Source organism: Hydra viridissima, unplaced genomic scaffold (genome assembly GCF_058129835.1).
Source record: "Hydra viridissima isolate aposymbiotic clone 2 unplaced genomic scaffold, HvirCarnegie_v1 scaffold_13, whole genome shotgun sequence".
Lineage (NCBI taxonomy): Eukaryota > Metazoa > Cnidaria > Hydrozoa > Anthoathecata > Hydridae > Hydra > Hydra viridissima.
The window spans coordinates 10575854-10591678 of NW_028324312.1; the positions used below are offsets into that span (position 1 = coordinate 10575854).

The 15825-nt window shown below is 29.2% G+C and overlaps 2 pseudogenes; one reads left to right on the plus strand and one right to left on the minus strand.

The window, feature by feature from the left end:
* Window positions 1-1138: 1138 nt before the first annotated feature.
* On the minus strand, window positions 1139-4692 carry LOC149880454 (uncharacterized; annotated as a pseudogene).
* A 7119-nt stretch (window positions 4693-11811) lies between these two features.
* On the plus strand, window positions 11812-13836 carry LOC149880455 (uncharacterized; annotated as a pseudogene).
* Window positions 13837-15825: the final 1989 nt, after the last annotated feature.

The following is a 15825-nucleotide window of genomic DNA, read 5'->3' on the forward strand; positions in this document are numbered from 1 at the left end:
CAGTTGAGCAGAATTAATTAAGTATACTCATTCTATTTTTATTTTTTTTTTTAATTAAAGGAATCAATGTATTCAATTATACAAATTCTTTTTGTGATATAGTTGGTGCAGGGGTTGTTTTTCCCTTTTGGGGCATATGGGTCAAGAGCTATAAAATCACCGTAAAAGTAATAAAAATTAACTTTAGTTAAGGAAAAAGAGCTTTTTTAATTGTCAGAGTCAACTAATTCATATAAATTTATGAAAATCTAGAAACTATATTGGAATCCCAGGGCTCGTTTCCCCCATTTGGGGTAAATGGGCCAAGAGCAACTAAATCTCTGTAAAAAACATAAATATCAACTTTAATTAAAAAACAAGAGCCTTTTCAAACTATAAGAGTGAACAATTTCATAGATTTATGAAAATCCTAAAAATATCTAAGAATCCAAGGGCTTGTTTTCCCCATTTGGGGCAATTCCCAATTTGGGTCAAAAGTAACAATTTCTAATTAAAAAGTATAAAAATTAACTTTTGTTTAAAAATAATATCTTTTCATCCTATAAGAGTGAACAAATTCATAAAAATTTATGAAAATCCTAAAAATATCTAAGAATCCAAGGGCTTGTTTTCCCCATTTGGGGCAATTCCCAATTTGGGTCAAAAGTAACAACTTCTAATTAAAAAGTACAAAAATTAACTTTTGTTTAAAAATAATATCTTTTCATCCTATAAGAGTGAACAAATTCATAAAAAATTTATGAAAATTCTAAAAATATGTAAGAATCCTAGGGTTCGTCTCCCCATTTGGGGCAATTGGGTCAAACAAAATACAATTTCTGTGAAAGCCGTAAAAAACAAGAGTTTTTTCTATTATTTTTTTATTATTAGAGAGAACATACTCATATACACTTATGAAAGTGAAGAAAATATGGAAGTGGGTCATAAGCAATAAAATCTCTGTGGAAACCATAAAAAACAACTTTAGTTGAAAACAAGAGCTTTTCCAAGCTTTAAAGCATTTCATAGTGCTCATATGCTCCTAAAAGTAAAATGTTAATAATAAATTTGATTATCATTAAAAATATATAATAGATTTATCTTTGTTTACATTTAAATAGTAGGATCTGAAATAACAATCACAAGATTTTAAACTAATAAATACTGAAAAAAAATATCAGTGATTATACCTTTTATAACAAGATCATATCTCCTTTATCAAAGTCAGATAACAGTGGAAATGTGTAAATACTTCCAGCTTCTGATTCATAAATAACATCATATAATGTTTGCTTGATTTTTTTTCCGACTTCCGCTATTCTAATAACATCTGCTTTGCACCAAAAATACTCTTCTTCATCAACTTCTTTATTTTATGAAGAACAACTCGCCCAACTAAACTACCTGGATCATCTAGTAAAGTCGGTAAAAACTGGACCTTTTTTTGTCTTGCAAGATGTGACATTCTAGAATCCTTTAACTTTCTAAACAACTCTTCTTTTTGTTTCTTAATCAAGTCATTGCGTTGGCTTTTTTCTTTTAGTGTATTGTTCCTTTGTTCTGGTGGAGGCAAGTTGCATGTACGAATGATAGTTACCAAGTTCTCCATCAGCTCACTTGAATTTAAATCAATATGTTTATTTCCAGAAACTTTAGTTTTAAAAAACAGCTTCAATGAACATTTTGCCCCCATTACATAACGATAAAAATCTAATTGACTTCTAATAACTTGCTTCCTTAAAGTATTATTATCAATTTTTGAAGATTTACCTTCTGCTTCTTCTACTGTTAGCCAAACTTGTGATTTCAATTGAATAAGCACATTTACTATATTTGCTTTTTTTAGTGATGCTTTCTTTTCTGCATCTGCTTTGAGTTGCTGTTATATTCTCAACATTGACATTTTCTTTGAAATTAACTCTACTTGTCGCTCTTTATACTTTAATTTCATTTTTTCAACACTATGAGAAGCTGTTTCAATTAAAATGTAACGCTCTTCTTCTGATTTTGCATCCAGCCATGCTAAGGTTTTGTTTGGGTACCAAATAGTATATGCTTGAATTGTTTGAATTTTGGCATTTGGTTTAGTTCGAATAAGTAGATCCAGAATTGCAAAATCACTTTCTGAAGATTTGTTAGTCGTTGGTACATTTTCAGTTAGTCGTTGGTACATTTTCAGTTAGTCGTTGGTACATTTTCAGCAGCCTTTTGAGTTTGATCATCTGAGTTCCAATATTTACCGCCTGGGAGCTGATCAATTGCTTGTCTTTCAAGTATTATTAGAAATGCATGGGAAATTATTTCTAATGACTGTTGCACCAAGACATCAAATTCTATATTGCCAGTATCCTCAAATAGTTTTTCATAAAGTTTATCTTTATGTATTTTAACATCTCTTGGGTCAAATACAGGTGTTGCATTGAGCATTGGAGAAGCATCTTTGCAAAGATCTGACAATTTCATTTTTAAACGAAATAAATACTTATTCATGCTAGAATGTTTTTCTTTTCTTCAATAAGTCTCCAAAGAAGACCAGTAATAAGCTTATCAAAAATACCTAGTGCACGAGATTCAGCTAAAAATAATATATTTGATATATCTTCCTTAACTGCCTTCAGTAGATTATTAGGATTTGGCCATTGACACAAAAATTATTTAATAGATTTAGAATGATAATACAATGCAGCCCCATTATAAAACAAAATGTTAAATCTATTGCCTATAAAAGGAGCAAACATACATATGTCTTCACCTTTTCCAATGAGAAAAGAATTGAAATATCCTGCCACACCAGCTTCATCACTACCTCGTTTGTGGAATGCTTTACATGCAGTGCGTATCAGTCTTGCAACCCCAGATTCAAAAGTTTTAAATGCAAAAGTGTTTTCATGAGCATCACTCAGAGCAATTTTTTCAAATGAATCCTGTACTTTATCTGTCTCAGTTGCAAAGTTTGTTAAAAGATGTAACTTGCAAAAAAAGTTTGACATATCCTTAAATTCATTTTTCTGTTCAATTGTTTAACTATCCCAATGTTCTATAACTTTTGGTAACAATAGCTCCCTCATTTCTTTGAACTTACTGTTAAACAGTGGATTGACAGAACCTAAATCTGACATAGTTGTTTTGAATCAACAAACTAACTTTGCAAAGTTTTTTTCCCTGTTCTTTGTGTCTAGAATATCACAAATATCATATAACACTTCTGTTAAAGAACTCAAAATTGATGCAGCATCCCCAGAGGCCATTTCTGATAGTCTAAATGATAGCATTCTACCGCTTTTGGTAGTCAACTGAAAGTTTTGATAATGTCTGTAATATTTGGTTGTTCCATCTCCATGTAAACAGTTTCCTGTGTCTTTTTCAATATTATGTAACATTTCTTCTGATACTTGAAGCTGTGCAAGAATTAAAGCTTCTGACATAAATCTAGATCTTGTACCTAATGAGGGAAGTTTTGTAATTCCTTTTTTTTGCAAGTTTCTTTAAAACAATTTTAATAACATCATTGACCTTGTTCATACTGACATTTAATGATAACAGCTCCATGATAACTTCTTGAATATCATTCGAATAACGTCCTCTTTCAAATGTTACAATTTCCTCATCTTCCAACAATTCTAAAAGACCATTTAAATAAATATTTTCTTTGTTTAATGAATCAACTTTTGCACTAAGTTCCTTAACTTCCGACTTTAAAAAAGTGAGATTTTCAATTGACGAGAAGGAAATTGTTTCCTTTGTTTTACTTAAATTATTTTTTACATGACTTAATTTCTTTTTGAGATTTCTTTTTTCTTGACTCAACATTTCAATTTTTGCATTACTATTTTCTCGCATTTGATTAAGTTTATTGAATTCCATATTTAAAGTTTGAGATTGTTTTTCAAATTGTGCTTTTAATGCATCAATTTCTTTTTCTTGTTTTTTCAAATTTATATCTCGATAAACAATCTTCTTGTTTAAATTTCGAATTTTGTTTGTTTTATTCTTTAGTTTCAATGTGGTAAACTTTTTTTCTAGACTCATTAGGCTTTTGTTTGTTGCTGTATATAGTGCTTTACACTGCATGGCTTGTCTTACAAATTCTAATTTCTCTCCATTTCTGGTTTTTACAGCTAATTTAAGTTGTTTTTTTTTCACTTTCAAGACCATTCAACTGGTTACAGTAGTTTTCAGAAACTTTTTTAAAACTGTCGATTTCTTCAACTTTGCGCTTTAGAGTTTTATTTTTGATTTTAAGATGTCTTTCACAAGATTTTTTTCTTTTTCAGATGACGTTGATTGTAAAAATGGTTGAACATTTGTTTCACATAATGGTGGTATAAAATTTAAAAGCAAAAATTCTTCTTTCTTTTTTTTAGTGAGCAACCTAACTTTTTGAATCACTCTTTTTATTTTCGAAAACAAAGTAAGGTCATTTTTAGCAATTTGGAAACTGGAAAAAAAGTGTTGCCTAAAAACTGTGCACACATTGGCTAAACTTTTGTCTTCTAAATTTTGATACCAGAAATACAGATCTCTATTCTGCATTTCAAACAGCTAGATATAAAAAACTAATTATATATCAAAGTCACATAAATAGGCGCTTAATAAATATCCATGTAGATAACTAACTATATAGGTTAAACGGAATACCATAATGGCGTCTAGGAAAAGATCGAAAAACTGATGGAAAGTGTATTTTTTAAATTGATAAGTCCAGATATAAAAAGCAAATGGTTATAAAAACTAATATCAAATACTATTGTATAATAAGCTTAATATTCTTTTTTGAGATGCTAGAATGCCAAAAAAGCAATGTAAATCAGCATATTTACTTGTCAAAATGTGTAAATTAACATAACTATGAAGAAAACGACTTGAAAAATTTTCTGGCATCTTTTTTAAGGAACTTCAAAGAATGAACCTCACAGAACAACATTTTTATTTAACATTTGCTAAAGTTATACAACGGGCAATTTGGTTTGAAAATAGATAGCTAGCCGAAAAAGTTGCCGAAAAAATCACGTTTATTTATATGATGAACTTGCGACACGGAAAAAGTCACGTGACTGAAGTCCCTAGTAAAACAATGCCGATCTAAAGCTGATATAAAACATGTTGGCAAGATTGGGCCGACGTTCATGTGTTATCTGGGAGGCAGCTTGGCAGATTTTCAACCTCTCTAAGTTGATTTCTATACATTCTCTTTCAACCCTTTCCAACCTCCCACGCACTCTTTCAACCCTTCTAAGTAGATTTCTACACTTTCCACACATTCCAGTTGAAACTCTAGAGTCCAAAAAATCAATGTCTGTTGCAAAAATGTTTTTGAATCTCTCAAAGGCTACACCAGAAATTGGTGAATTGTACTTTTTCATACATACAACACACCGTTTTTCTACACTCTTCATGAGATTTGCACGGCGATCTTCTATTTGACTTATTAAGTAAATTTTCGAGATCGTCCGTGTTTTATCATTCGGTCTTATTTTTATAAGATTTTTCATTCCGTAATTTCAAGGCTTTCATAAACAGGCCGAGACAGCTCATTTTCCGTAAAATTAGCGAAGGCCGACTTTTTTTACGGTTAAAATTATTTTTTATCCTTGCTTTTGTAAACAAGCTTCAGAATCAAATAAAGAGCTTTAGAAGGACAAAAAAAAATTTTCATTAAATTTTGGAAGAAAATATTGTGGGAACTTTTTTTTACGTTTATAAATAAGTTAATTACAATAAAAATTTAAAGAGTTTAGCTAAAAATGACTAAATCTCATTTTCATAAACTGTACGTTTTTTTTAGCTGTTTAACACTTGTGACACAAATAATAATTTTTTTGATAAAAACAAACAAATATATTAACTTTATTTTATTAAAATTATTTTCACTTTTTTAATTTAAAGTATTTTATTTTGAAGTTGAAAGTTTTGCTTGTTTTATTAAACATTCCTTCCCAAAATCTTCAGAGTGTTTTTTACAATAGTTGTTTCAAAAAATGTTTGCTAAAATGCAGCAAACGTTTTTAACACTTTGAACAAGCAATTGAACTTTACCATTGCAGTTAATAAAAATGTCAATTAATCCTCTCTTGCACAGCAATGGTGAAACTTTATTCACTAGTGTCACTTCAAATAAAAAAACCATAAATAACAATGTAGGCTAAACTCTCAGAAGGTTCTCTTAGTCTTCCCCTGTTTAAAGAACTAATCAAAGTTCCATATTTTTGAAACATATCAAAGGTGTCTGTTTCTTCTAAAATTGAATGTAATTCTGGAAGTTTGTAAGCAATAAAACCTGCAATATATAAAAGCCCTTGTTTGCATTCATTTGGAAACTGAACCTCACAATTTTCACATATTGACATATCAAACTCCACATCAAGTTCACAATTATCACAGTGGTGGTGAGCAGGAGGAAATATTGTAAAATCTACTTGCTCATCTAGCAATTTTCCAGTTTTGTCAATTCTAAATTTTTGAATAAAATTTTGCGCAGTTATCAGATGTGCCACCTGACTCTTGCTGATATTTCCTAAACTGTTTTTCTAGTGCATCTGATTGCATATGTCCTAGCAATACATAAGATACACCGCAATTCAAAAAATACTTGGCACAGCTTGCTAATTTTTTAGAAGTTTTTTGCAATAAGAAATATAGTTCTCTAAGAAATCTATTTGCCATTGACTGAAGTAATAGGCTTTCTTTGAATATCATTTAATCTAATATCTAGACCTTTACTGTTGACAACAAGCCATCACTTGACAACTGTTTCAATAAAAAGCGCAGTATCTATAGCTTCAGGAACTTTTACACATAATGCTGCAACTGTTTCATCACAAAAAACTTTGAGAACTGATCCAAAATTTTGTCGTTTAATTGGTTTTGGTGACTAAAATAACTTGCTCGCTTAGAACCTGTTTCATTATTAATAGCATAACTGACATCTTTCTCCAGTTGAGAATATTATTTCCTTGGTTTAAAAAAGAAAATAAATATCTCCAGAATCTTCTAAAGTTATATATATTGAAAACTTAGGTACTGGTCCACCATGTTCATATGATATTAAAGATATATTTTTTCTTTTTCAACAAAATAAAATTTTTCTTCACAGTTATTTATCATTGACTTCAAATTTTTTACAATTGAATTAAATTGAATAGCATCCATTTTTTTGAAGTTTTCGAACTCATCAGGTAAACTATTCTTTCATAGCACATTAACCCAGTGACATCTCGTTTTCTAGACACTATTGGAATACAAGACACTGGTATACCTTTAAAGACTGATGGAGGATGCACTGGAACAAAACTACCACCTTTGACTTTATTTAATTCTGCATCTTTAGGCTAGTGCTGAGCACAAATTCGCTTATAATCTGTAAACACAAAGTTTGCATTTGGAAGTTTTTTAATCCATAACTCAAGATCCTCGGATTCACAGACAAAGACATACCAATTTTATCTTCACCATGTTTTAAAACGCATTCAAACATTGGCTAACCATTTCCTGACTCTAGATACTCCAATATTCACTACACTATCCCATGATAACTTTTTCATCTAAACGAGAAGAACTATTAATAACTATTAGTTAATTAATTCCAGTTATACTATTACAGCTCGAAGAACTAGAACCTTATTTTATCTTCACTTACTTTGAAATTATAGAAAATAATTTCATTTTTGTAAACTTCGTTTACGATTTGAGTCTGATCATTTTCTGGCGATATCAAAAATTTACTTCATATTAAAGAGAGAAACAGTAAAAACACCTAGTTTTATAAAACGAAAAGAAATTAAACAGACACGCAACTATTTCTTTAAAGTTAAATAATTTTGCAGACCTGGAATCTTGCGACGCATTCCGCTAAAAGTTCTAAAAAAAGACTGATTTTTTAAATAGTAAATTCTCCATAACAAAAATAACAAACCTTTCTCTTTATACTTTTCTTGATAAAGCAGCTCTTATTTTTCCTAATTGTCAAAAAAAAAAAAAATTCCTTTGTTCCTTAGTGTGTATTTTTAAATACCCCCGAACGTCGATTATCTGCCCCCGAACGTCGGTAATCTTAAAAGTGCATTTTATTTGCATGATTTTGTCAAAACAACATTTTTTTTTTTGAAAACAAAAGAACAACGTTCTGACTGTATAACGCACAAGTTTATGTTTACAAAGTAAGGTGAATTCATATTGTATATAGCATTATAAATAGGTTACATGGAGTTGTTTCACTATTTGGTAATTTCCAGATCCACTGATATTAGGAAAATCTATATACGAAAGATCGCCGTGTTGGCACTATTGGGCACTCTGAAAGAGTCCAAGTAAAGTTAAAATTGCAAAAAATATTCGTTTGTGTTTTTATTTGATAAAGCACTTAGTTTATTGTCAGCAACTAATAAAAAATTTATGTTTTTACAACTTCTTTATTTCACGATTAAATGACAGAAGTATGTAACACTGTAACATTAAGTATTAAGCAATAAAAGGGACCTTGCTATTCAAAAAATGTGGGCTTAAAAAAACGTTTTACACACATGACTTTTAAAAGAAAGCGATTTAGCGGGTAAAGATATCCTGAGGGTTATGCAATTTAAAATGAACTAACAATAAAAGTAATCTAGCTTCATTTTGTTTATTTTATATAATTATTTTTTATCAATTTTTTTTTTTTTATGGATGATCTTTGAATCATTGGCATGACTTAACAAATGTTTGGTTGAAGCAAAAAATCTGAAAAGGAATTCTTCATCATATATCACTGAATAGGACTTAATAAATGCTTTACGTTCATCTTTTGGTACTGGAGAGTATTCAATAAGCCATTTCACCTAGACTGATGTTAGTGACTCCAAAATGTTTCTTTCTCAAATTTGCTCGGATGTTATTCAGTTGTGTTTGACATGGTACACTCAAGTCAATTTTGCCCTAATGGTCACAAATTTGTTTGGATTTCATTTGGAAATCAAAAAGTCTGTCAATTTCTGACTGAACTTTTTCAGAAAGTTAACCTCTTCAGTCTCAATAGAATCATGCGCGTGTTGTGAAGTTGTTCTGTTTAACAATATATTAGACGAGAAAGTGTCTTGCAAAAGATAAATGCTTGCAGCACATTGAGTTCGCTTAACATTCACAAAGTTACATTGGTAGTAGTCTTTTTGACCTCCTTCAGTTTTGTTTTGAAAATCAAAACTCTAATTTATTTCTTTGCTCTAATATTATTTCACTTCATTTAAATTTTCTAATTTGCAGTCCAGGTACAAATGCTTGAAGGTTTTTTTTTCTTTGGAAAAGTAAATAGCGAATGAGGTTCACTTTCAACTCTGTTGAGTATTGAGGAATAGAACTCATAATGTATTATGATTAAAAGAAATCTAAATATTGCCCTAATAATTGAAAAAAATCTTGCATGAAAGTAAAATGATGCACCTAGTCTCTACTACTGCCACTACTATACTGCTGCTGCTGCTGCTGCTACTACTACTACTACTACTACTACTACTACTACAACTACTACTACTACTACTACTACTACTACTACTACTACTACTACTACTACTACTACTACTACTACTACTACTACTACTACTACGTATAATTTGTTAATTTGACTTGAAAATTTGGTTATTAAGTTGGTAACTATTTCATTTTATCATTTTATATTTTATTACTCATAGCCATAAAAAAGGGACATGTTGGCACCTGCATTAAGAAGAATTATGAGGCATAATGTTTTAAGAAAAAATTATTTTAGATTTAGAAAATGCTCTTGAAAATAGCGAAATTATACAGCCAAGATTTACAATCTTGAAAATTCAAAGCCCTTTCACGAAATACTAGCTAAGATAAATCAACGATTAGGGTCCATAAAAACAAATAACTCAGAATTATAACTGAGGGAAGCTCAAAAGACAGTGAATTTTAAGCAGTCCAAAATTTAGCTTCGTATTTTTATAGGAAATTCTCTTGGCTCTTCAACTTTATTATTTTTTTAATCTTTGCTTTTTTTGAAAAGTGAATCACATGTGCGCATAACCTTGAGGACTTCCGTATCTTACGTTTAAAATAGAAATAGCTTCCATGCTGACAATTTTCAAACAATATATCAGATAAATTTTCGCTATTATGAACCGAATTGTTAAAATGGGCCAAATATATTTGTCGATTACGCAAAACGGTATAGAGATGTGTATACGAACTACTTTGGTGAAAAACTGCATACAACTAGTGTTGCCCAATTCGTCAAAAAACTGTTCCTTAACTCTCTTTGCGAAAGCGGGATAATATTCAGCAGATGATAAGTTTCAAAACAACAAAGCGTGTTTTCTAAAAATAAACCTGAGTTTTATTATCAAAATAATAGAAAAGCTTGAGAACAACTTGTGTATAGTAACTCAATTCATAAGTGTCTAGTCATAAAAATAGATTTAAAATAAACATGGAATTTCTATAACTATTTAAAATCACTCTCTATTTCTATAAAATATCACGGAAACGATATCTACAGTAAATACAACCATGTGTATTTGTGTGCTGTTGGTCTTTGCTTTACTAATTCTTCCCAAATCGTTTTGTAAAAATACCTCTTATATTAGTGGAAATTGTAAATACTAGAATTCTTTTTCATGGAGGTAGAATGTTGATGAACATTGGCAACCTGTAAAGAAATGCGATAAAAAAGCTACAAAAACAAATAAATTGAACGAAATGAACGAACACATGAACGAAAAAAAAAAAATACTATTAAGAGCACTAAAAAAAAAGAAGAAAAAAACAGACAATTCAAACATAAGATTTTGTGCCATTTAAAGTTAAATATAAAAAAATGATAATTAAGTATAAACGTAGAAGCGCAATCCTTAAATTATAATCTCATATAAGTATAAAGTAGTATATACTTCTATTGTACGATTTGTGAATCACGGTTCTTTATATATTAGATTGGGAAGTTTTTGCAAAGATACCATTCAATAAGGATAATCTGTTACACTGCCATGATACATGATGCAACGATATTTAAAATCTCGTCATCATTTTGACATTATTGCATTAAATCAGCATATATATTCTTTTTGATTGTGCAACTTTCTGATTAATGTTACCATGTGTTATTCTGCTCCAATATTATTACAAACAAATATTATTACAAACTTTCTCAAGATCCTCTACAGCAATTTCATTTTTGCTATCGTTTGTTGAACAGCACGATGAAATGCTGGGCAAACTGGCGCAGGATATCCCTTTCTTTCTTGTTAGCATGCACCCTAAACCAGAGCGAATATTTAACTTGGGGAAATTAGAGGAGAAAAGAAGTTACTGATCCAAAAAGAGTGCTCTATAATGAGCTCTTGAGGGTAGCTTCAATTTAGATTAATGGTAAACGAACTCCAAATAGTAATTGGCTTGTTTTATTGGATTGAAAATTAAGTTTCAACTTATTAAAGTGTTTGGCCTGGTCATGAGTCAAAGGTAAATCTTTCGTTTAAGAATACATACTTTAGGAAAATAGGTTGCCAAATTTTCAATGATATTCTACTTTTAATTTTTTTTTAGTATTGCATGAATTAGGAAACAAAAATGGATTTTTGTTCGTACTGATATTTGATTACGTTTCTGGCATATTTCAGATGTTTATTAGGGTTACGAAGACTGTTAAACTGTTAAAATTTTGACAATTTTTATTACTTTATGAGCCACTTAGAATATAGTCTTTTAAAATCACAACTCAGACAAATGTAACCAACTTTTGAAGCTCTTGTTCAAGCCCCTTTGTTTCTTTTCAAAACTTTGTGCATTTGATAATTATTTCAACGAGCAAAAAGCATGTAAGCTTCCAAGCAACTAAGGTAAATGAATGCGCTTTGTATTGGATTAGCTCTTCATTGGGATTTACTTCACAGATTACAGATATGGCTAATTTATATACCACTTAGAAGTAAAAAAATATTTTAGGACTTTGTCTCTTAAAATGACATAGTGTAACTCTAAATTTAATGAAATAGTTTTGTTGTTGTTGTTTTTAAAGTTGACTGTAAGAGAGCAATGCAACCATAACAAAGACATTTATACATATTCCCAAGGTGAATACTAATTGTTTATACAATATTAACCAATCAAAACGACTATATAATTTGATTAGCGTAACAAGTTTTGGTCAATAGCGGCCTAGTATGTAAGGCTAAATTTAAGCAATTTGTTCATTTACTTATACAATCTATTACGCTTAACGCAGATAGCATATCTGCGTTAAGCGTAATAGATTGTATAAGTAAATGAACAAATTTACTTATACAATCTATTACGCTTAATGCGCATTAGCAGTACTAGCAATCAGAGCTAGTACTGCTAATGCGCATGTATGATAACTTTTAAAACTCAAAAGAATTATCCATAGTTATTTTTCAGCTTCTGAACGTCATATGTTTATTGAACTCAGTTTAGACTCAAAAGTTTAGAAAGAGTATTAGGAAACTTTAACTCCATTAAACGAAGTTATGCAATAATTTAGCTACTTGATCGACGTGAAATTTTTTCATAAATGTTGTTTTAATATAATAAAAATGATGCCAAATACAAGTTTCTATTTCTAAAATCTAATTACAAGCAATGAGAAAAGGTGCTAAAATCACAGACAAAAACAATTTGGGCGTAAATCAGGAAACTCGTCCATTGTACAACTAGGCTGGTTGCCATAAAGATTTATTCGGCTAATACTTCGATCATCAACAATTGAACTACTGGGTAAAATATCAGCAGTGGCTTCAAAAGCTCCTTTACTTGTATAAACAGTTAAAACAATTTCGAAATATTGCTTGGCTACAATTGTGCTATCATAGACTTTGTCGCACGAATCACAAATACTGTTTTTTTTTGTTTGTTTAAACTATCTTTTAGTTCAGAATGCAAAAAACTTAAATAACAGTTTGATAAGATAGAATTACAGAAAGAACAGCACCACAAAGATGCAGAAAAATTTATGTTAGAAAACGAAATGCACAGTTTAAAACACAAAGGGAACAAAGATTTGAGTCAATTGCTTTTGACCAAAAAAATCCCAATTTACAAAATCTATTAACCAATGACTTTTACTACAGAAGAAAATTGGCATTTTATTCAATTAATATTCATGTACTTTCAAGTAATGACGTTTTTTTGTATTGTTATGATGAAACTATTGCTAGAAGAGGGGCTGACGAGGTAACTTCAGTGTTATATGATTTTTTTTATGAAACATTTAGGCAAAGAAATTCGATCTATAGAGCCATTTTGTGATTCATGTGACGGCTAAAACAAAAAATATACATTAATTCGTTTAATAGGTTTCCTTATTCATGAAAAAAAAAGGTTTGACTTCATTAAAGTTATGTATCCAGAACGCGGACATTCTAATAATGAATGTGATAAAGATATGGGGTTAATTAATTGCAAATCACCCACATGTATTCCATCAGATTAACACATTCAGAAATGCTCGTTAAAGACCCACTCCTACTCAAGTTGTAGAACTGATGCAAGATTTAATAAAAAATATAACTGATTTTTTAAGACCATTTTATAAGAACAAATGTCCAATTTCAACGCGTTCCCTTCGTGAAATTTGTTTAAGAGGTGACTCAACTGGCATTAACATTTCATCATGATTCGTGGAATGGGTTATTGCTAAAAACAAATTTAAGAAATAATAGGAAGAATGCTTTAAAAGGTGAGATCCCGATTATATATAATGCAAAACTTTGTCTCTTAGAGGCAAAGTACAGAGACCTACAAGTATTAAAATGGTTCACATCCAATACAGAGTTTCATGATTCTCTGCAATACAATCAGGAGCTTGTCGAGACTTTTCATGAAAATATTAACTCTGAAGATGATGAATAAAAAGACACCTTTTTTCACTTGTAGTTTGACTTTTCTTTTTTTTTTTTTTTTTTGTTTGGTTAATGTTTTTTCTTTCTTTGCATTCAAACTAAAACAATTTATATAATTAATAATCACAAGATATTAAAATATTGATATTAAGATAAAAAATCAGAATACACATATATATTAATTTTTCGGTTAGATTGTATATACCCATAAAAATTTAAAGCTCATTTATTATCAGGAATGACTCCCTGCAATAAATACCTGTTTGTAAATACAGTTTTGTGACATCTGTATGGGCTAAGCTTTAAACCTTAGAATTAAAAAGAAAAATTGGATTTTGTCATCAACAACAAAAAAGTACTTTTGATTTATACTGCCCCAAGGATTGTTTTAAGGTCGATACTAAATTCCAGTGACAAAGTTGGTTGATAAAAAAGCTCCTGGCTGATTTTATTTATAAGCTAATATAAAATAATTAATAATTTAACTTTTTACTTGATCTAAATCTAAAAAAGATATTATACCGGAGAAAAAAACGGTAGAGTCTGAAAAAAACTTCACTTAAAAAAGAAAGTCTAAAATAAAAATTATTTCACTTAAACTGAAAATATGACTTTAATTGCATACAAAAATGCACTGATCTCAATATATAACTGGATAGCGTATTCTATTGTTTTTTTTTTTTTTAAATTTGAAGCCAAAATTGGTGTCCGAGATGGAGGCAATCAGAGCTATGAGCGATAACCGATATACAGAAATACAGAAATACAGAAATACGAAAGAAAATTATTAAACAGAGCTTTGAAAGAAAAATTAGACTATAAAAAAAAATTTTAAAAAGTTTAAAGAAATGAAATGATCTGTAAAATAACTAGACAATCAAAGAAATTATTAATTTAAATGTTAAATTTCAAAGAATTCTATATAATTTTTAAGTACAATTTACGATTAAATTAATATTTATGCATAACTTATGCACCTTTTAGTTTTTAGTTACCCGATGCAGTGTGCTAGAAGGTTGATAACATAACTGCATGATGAGCGGCAGTTGAGTCTAAATACAATTTTGAGAAATTTTACATTTTCAATTTTTGTAGCAAGATACCACATATGTACATGCTGCATGAACTATTAGCTAAGAGCTGTGAGCAAACACAACTCAGGGGTTCCTTCTAGGATTATTTAATACATGAATATAATTAATGGGTATAATATTTCATAAGAATATTAATTAAAAAACGTAATTTTTAAAAATATATATTATTTTATGCATTATTCTTTGTCATATTCTTTTTTATATTTCGCTTTGAAAAACAAGTGAAAAATAATTGACTCAATAATTCAGTCAATTATTTTTCACTTGTTATTCAAAACAACTTTAAAAATTATTAAGCGAATTTTTTGAATACACATGTATGCTATCAAACATCATCAACACGTATGTTATTAAAAAATGATGCATATAAAAATTTATACATATAAAAAATGATACATATAAATCTTATTAAAAAATGATACATATAAATTTATCTTTAAATGTTGAGTATTACTTAAAGTTAAGGGATAATTACTCCTAGTCTAAGATAGAAATGCATGTAAAAAGACCTTAAAAAATTTATAACCTATTAATAAATTTTTGAATATAGAAATATTTAATGAACAAACTTCTGATATGTTTGACTCAGCTGATAACTAACAACCATTTATTTTCACTGACTAAACATATTTCAGGAAACTAAGCAAAAATAGGTCTTTATTACCTGGGTAAAGAACAAACTGACCCTATTCAAAAACTGATGAAAAATATTTTTATGATATGATATGATATGATATAATATATATATATATATATATATATATATATATATATATATATATATATATATATATATATATATATATATATATATGTATATATATTTAGAAAAACTTTGCATTTTCTAAATAAACTATGAAAGGCCAATGTTGCCAATTGGCAACAATTACACTGGTCAACAAAAA